This window comes from Hyla sarda, chromosome 6, assembly GCF_029499605.1.
Source record: "Hyla sarda isolate aHylSar1 chromosome 6, aHylSar1.hap1, whole genome shotgun sequence".
Taxonomy (NCBI): Eukaryota; Metazoa; Chordata; class Amphibia; order Anura; family Hylidae; genus Hyla; species Hyla sarda.
Genome location: NC_079194.1, coordinates 26,658,393 through 26,664,974, shown reverse-complemented (window position 1 = coordinate 26,664,974; position 6,582 = coordinate 26,658,393). Strand labels below are relative to the sequence as shown.

The window sequence follows — 6,582 nt, the reverse complement described above, 5'->3', positions numbered from 1 at the left end:
CATAGGATAGATGGTAAGAGATGATCGGTCCGTCCTGTAGTCATTGTACATAGGATAGATGATAAGAGATGATCGGTCCGTCCTGTAGTCATTGTACATAGGATAGATGATAAGAAATGATCAGTCCGTCCTGTAGTCATTGTACATAGGATAGATGATAAGAGATGATCGGTCCGTCCTGTAGTCATTGTACATAGGATAGATGATAAGAGATGATCGGTCCGTCCTGTAGTCATTGTTCATAGGATAGATGATAAGAGATGATCGGTCCGTCCTGTAGTCATTGTACATAGGATAGATGATAAGAGATGATCGGTCCGTCCTGTAGTCATTGTACATAGGATAGATGATAAGAGATGATCGGTCCGTCCTGTAGTCATTGTACATAGATAGATGATAAGAGATGATCGGTCCGTCCTGTAGTCATTGTACATAGGATAGATGATAAGAGATGATCGGTCCGTCCTGTAGTCATTGTACATAGGATAGATGGTAAGAGATGATCGGTCCGTCCTGTAGTCATTGTACATAGGATAGATGATAAGAGATGATCGGTCCGTCCTGTAGTCATTGTACATAGGATGGATGATAAGAGATGATCGGTCCGTCCTGTAGTCATTGTACATAGGATAGATGATAAGAGATGATCGGTCCGTCCTGTAGTCATTGTACATAGGATAGATGGTAAGAGATGATCGGTCCGTCCTGTAGTCATTGTACATAGGATAGATGATAAGAGATGATCAGTCCGTCCTGTAGTCATTGTACATAGGATAGATGATAAGAGATGATCGGTCCGTCCTGTAGTCATTGTACATAGGATAGATGGTAAGAGATGATCGGTCCGTCCTGTAGTCATTGTACATAGGATAGATGATAAGAGATGATCAGTCCGTCCTGTAGTCATTGTACATAGGATGGATGATAAGAGATGATCGGTCCGTCCTGTAGTCGTCATTGTGCAGTGGTCACTGGCAGCAGCTGCAGGTCCCCTTTGTGCACTCACAGTCCGGGCGGCATTTACTGCACTCAGCCGGACAGCAGGAGCAGCAGCCTGTGGAGGAGAAGACTGATGAGAAGACGGCAGGAGAGAGAGACAACTGCTGGTTTCCTATTAAACCCAAGTATTACAGAGGTCTTCCCCTCTTACACTTAGGACATATTTACTGGACATACAGGCTCGGCTGTTTCACTAGAAGTGAACGGAGGGGCCACAACACATGCTAGGCCATGTCTGCATTAAAGGGGTCATCCAGAATTAGAAATAAAGAGCTAATACCTTCCTAAAACCAGTTCCACATTTGTCATCAAGTTATGTATTACAATTTGGTTCCATTTACTTAAAAGAAACTAAGCTGCAATACCACACACAACCTGAGGACAGGGGTGGCGCTATTTCTTGAAGAAATCAGCTCTGTTTTTCTAATCCTGGATAACCTCTGTAATACTGTGGCTGGGCAGTACCTTATCATGCGGGTCAGTGGATTAATGCCTGAGATGAGAATACCCCAATAGGCTATGTTCACAGAGCGGAAAATGTGCAGATTGTCTACCAAGAAAATACTGGCAGACATTGTGCACATTTGCATGTTCTGCTAGGACCGCTGGGAGTTGTAGTCTCCATAGATGGCAATGCATTCCCAAGCGGAAATTGCAGAAACAATAAACATGTTTACTGTTTCTGTGGACGCCAAAAATCTAGCATTCTGTGGCAGATGTTTCCGCTGCAGAAATTCCGCCACGTACATGGTACAGAATCCCATTGAACTCAGTGAGACTCTGCTGCTTCCTGAGTGAACACGGCCTTATGGCATGCTGGGAGTTGTAGTTTTATAACAGCTGGAGGGCCACAGCTTGGACACCTCAGCCATAATACAAACTATTTGTTTTTTGTCTAAGGAAAATTGTTCTATAAAATCTTTACAGCTATGCTCAGATTTATGGAGGAAACAATTAGGCACATGGCGGAAATTAAGCAAAATGTCCACCCGGAAAACATGGGAGGACATTCCGCAAATATCATGTTCTGCTGGTGCTAGGAACGCTCGGAAATGCGCCATCTCCATAGACGGCAATGTATTAGCATCAGATTCTGCTGAAAGAATGTACATGTTTATTCTTTCAGCGGAGACCGGAATTCGTACTTCTGCAGCTGAAACATCTGCCGTGAAAATTCCACCGTGTGCAATGGAATTTCTGAGCGGAATTTTTCCACCACATTCTGTCGTGTGAACATGGCCTTATACTTTTCTTAGGTAATTTATGTTCATGATTCTTAGAGGAGAAAAAAAAAGGAAAAAAAAAACATGGTCTCATGCAGGTGGCTGCATTAAAGGGGTATTCCAGAGTCCAGTGCAGATTTTTATTTATTTATTATTTAAGTGAGCCAGAGGGCTTAATATTTCTGTGGAATTCTGCAGAGAAATTCCTCTATACAGCAATCTATACAGCTGAGCCAGAGGCACGGTTGTATACAGGCACATACACGGCCAACTTGGGGACTTCATAAGACCCCTGGCTTCCATTGTGGCTGGGTTGCTCCTGAGGCACGAGAGTCTCGCCATTCATGTTTTGACCATGGCATGTAATGGGTTAAACTGCCAGAGCGCAGGAGCTTGGCTGCTAGTATGATTGCCCGCACCAAGTGGCTATGCTGGTGCCGTAAAAGGCGGTAGGTAGCCTGGCCTAAAGCCCCTTAGTGGCCAGTTTGTAGACAATTGGCGGCCCACTAAGCAGTCAACATGAAAGCTGAGCTGTGACTGGTTGCCGTGGGCAACAAAGACACTTTGGGGAAGATTTATCAAAACGTGTGTAGAGGAAGAGAGGTGCAGTTGCCCATAGCAACCAATCAGTTTCAGTTTGCATCTGCAAAAAATGAAAGAAACAATCTGATTGGTCACTATGGGCAACTGCACGAGTGGTTTGATAAATCTCCCCGCAATGTGCATTAATCTGGATAAAAGTCGTCTATATAAGTTCTGTATATATCCTGCGTATATGCACTTTTTTTGCAGGATGTACACTTGCAGTTGCGACATGTGCAGGACCCTCCGCAGGAACAGGAAGCCCCTAAAAGAGAAACAACAATTTTGTTATAAAAATAAAAAAAAAATCTATTATAGGGGTTCTCCAATGGAAAACATTTTTTTTTTTAAATCAACTCGCGCCAGAAAGTTAAACAGATTTGTAAATTACTTCTTTTTAAAAATCTTAATCCTTCCAGTACTTATCAGCTGTTATATGCTCCAGAGGAAGTTCTTTTCTTTTTGCATTTCCTTTCTGTCTGTCCACAGTGCTCTCTGCTGACACCTCTGTCCATGTCAGGAACTGTCCAGAGCAGGAGCAAATCCCCATAGCAAACCTCTCCTGCTCTGGACAGTCCCTGACATGGACAGAGGTGTCAGCAGAGAGCACTGTGGTCAGACAGAAAAGAAATGCAAAAAGAAAAGAACTTCCTGTGGAGCATACAGCAGCTGATAAGTACTGGAGGGATTCAGATTTTTAAAAAGAAGTCATTTACAAATCTGTTTAATAACTTTCTGGCACCAGTTCATTAAAAAAAAAAAAAATTCAGTGGAGTACCCCTTTAAAGGGAACCTGTCACTACATTGCAGGACACTCAGGGTGTGTATATATACATATATATATATATATATATATATATATATATACAGTACAGGCCAAAAGTTTGGACACACCTTCTCATTCAGAGTTTTCTTTATTTTCATGACTATGAGAATTGTAGATTCTCACTGAAGGCATCAAAACTATGAATTAACACATGTGGAATTATAGACATAACAAAAAAGTGTGAACATCTGTCATATTCTAGGTTCTTCACCTTTTTGCTTTGATTACTGCTTTGCACACTCTTTCTCTTGATGAGCTGTAGTCACCTGAAATGGTCTTCCAATAGTCTTGAAGGAGTTCCCATGATGCTTAGCACTTGTTGGCCCTTTTTGCCTTCACTCTGCGGTCCAGCTCACCCCAAACCATCTCAATTGGGTTCAGGTCCAGTGACTGTGGAGGCCAGGTCATCTGGCGCAGCACCCATCACTCTCCTTCTTGGTCAAATAGCCCTTACACAGCCTGGAGGGGTTTGGGGTCATTGTCCTGCTGAAAAATAAATGATGGTCCAACTAAACGCAAACCGGAGGGAATAGCAGCCGCTGCAAGATGCTGTGGTAGCCATGCTGGGTCAGTATGCCTTCAATTCTGAATAAATCCCCAACAGTGTCACCAGCAAAGCACCCCCACACCATCACCCCTCCTCCACCCCATAACACCTCCTCCCCCACACCATCACACCTCCTCCCCCACACCATGACACCTCCTCCCCCACACCATCACACCTCCTCCTCCACACCATCACACCTCCTCCTCCACACCATCACACCTCCTCCTCCACACCATCACACCTCCTCCTCCACACCATCACACCTCCTCCTCCACACCATCACACCTCCTCCTCCACACCATCACACCTCCTCCTCCACACCATCACACCTCCTCCCCCACACCATCACACCTCCTCCTCCACACCATCACACCTCCTCCTCCACGCCAGTACACCTCCTCCTCCACACCATCACACCTCCTCCTCCACACCATCACACCTCCTCCTCCACACCATGACACCTCCTCCCCCACACCATCACACCTCCTCCTCCACACCATCACACCTCCTCCTCCACACCATCACACCTCCTCCTCCACACCATCACACCTCCTCCTCCACACCATCACACCTCCTCCTCCACACCAGCACACCTGTGAAGTGAAAACCATTTCAGGTGACTACCTCTTGAATCTCAGCAAGAGAATGCCAAGAGTGTGCAAAGCAGTAATCAATGCAAAAGGAAGAACCTAGAATATGACCTATTTTCAGTTGTTTCACACTTTTTTGTAATATATATAATTCCACATGTGTTAATTCATAGTTTTGATGCCTTCAATGTGAATCTACGATTTTCATAGTCATGAAAATAAAGAAAACTCTGAATGAGAAGGTGCGTCCAAACTTTTGGTCTGTACTGTATATATATATATTATACAGCCGGGTTTAGTGCCCCAGAGCTGCCAGCATTAATTCTGCTCCTCCTGCACTGAAGGGAAATCCTGACAATATAACATTTATCTTTTCATGTAAACAGATTTTACTACAATTGAAGGAATTTCCATTAGGAATTTATTCTCTATTATAGTAAAATGATCCTTATATTTACATTGCCCTAGTTTGATATTAGTCGTCGATTGTTGTTAAATATTAAACGTTGTGATAACAAAGCAATGGAAATAATTCTACGCAGATTTATTACCATAGAATCAATAGTTTTATTCTCATTGATCAGTGTTTCCCAAGCAGGGTGCCTCCAGCTGTTGCAAAACTACAACTCCCAGCATGCCCGTACAGTCGAAGTTTTGGGATCGGCGGGGATCGGTAAGGTGAGTATGTCTATTTTCCATCCCCTATAATATATCCAGGGGCGAAGCTATAGAGGCAACAGTCGCACCGGGGCCCTGGGGCATAAGGGGGCCCCCAAAGCACATCTGTCCCGTAAGAGAGAAGTACAGTAATTGGCATATGGTTCCCTGATGCTACAAGCTAGGCCTCTGAATATATCATCTCTATATCCATTATTAACCCCTCCTTACCTGATGCACAGTTACAGTCCTGAGGGTCCATGGCTATTGCAGACAATTGTTCTGTAGGTAGATGATGAATGAGAAGCAGAATGAAGCGAATGGTTGTTCTCCGCCTTATATACACGAGATACAGAGCCGAGTGCAAACCCCGTCCCATAAACCATGTGACACAAACCGCATGTGTAAGGACGAGGTGTAAACCGGGACATGTGCAAAACCTGAGTCACCAGGACAGAGGACGACTCTGCATGAGAGCAAATGAGGCTGTGTGAAGCTTTCCCTGTATACCAGTGGTCTTCAAACTGTGGACCTCCAGCTGATGCAAAACTACAACTCCCAGCATGCCCGGACAGCCATTGGCTGTCCGGGCATGCTGGGTGTTGTAGTTTTGCAACAGCTGGAGGCGCTCTGGTTGGGAAACACTCCCCTGCGATATCACTAATGTAAGCCGTTGGCTATCCGGGCATGCTGGGAGTTGTAGTTTTGCAACAGCTGGAGGTCCACAGTTTGGAGGCCACCGCTATAGATCATTCCATGAACCTCAGCGCAGACTATGAGAGTAAGAACATCACCAAGTACCATAAATCAGGGCTTCTCAACCGGCGGTATGCATACCCCTAGGAGTACGCCACCTGTTGTGCGGGGGGTACGGAATGCGCTGACAAATATACCAGCCACACATTGGGGAATGGCCACGGTAGTTCTCTGTAAAGTACCGCGGCTACTTAACGGGAGCTGTGTGGTTGCTAGGCAGACGTGTGAAATCTCATGACGTTGCGCGGCCCCGCCGAATGGGACTCTGGGAGCGCCGTATACCCGAACAGGCCGGGTAATGTAAAAAAAATAAAAATAAAAACAAAAACCAAGTGTAGGGGAGGGATGTTGTTGTATATATATATATATATATATATGGCAAAAGGGGATCAGAGGGAGGGG

The 6,582-nt window shown here is 44.9% G+C and overlaps 1 long non-coding RNA gene across 1 annotated transcript; it reads right to left on the bottom strand.

The window, feature by feature from the left end:
• Positions 1 to 829: 829 nt before the first annotated feature.
• Positions 830 to 5,754, bottom strand: LOC130277376 (uncharacterized). The gene is made up of 3 exons (XR_008845443.1): positions 5,656 to 5,754; positions 3,004 to 3,069; positions 830 to 1,054 (listed from the first exon to the last, which is right to left on the bottom strand). It is a non-coding gene; the product is annotated as an uncharacterized LOC130277376 (long non-coding RNA).
• Between the last annotated feature and the right edge of the window lie 828 nt (positions 5,755 to 6,582).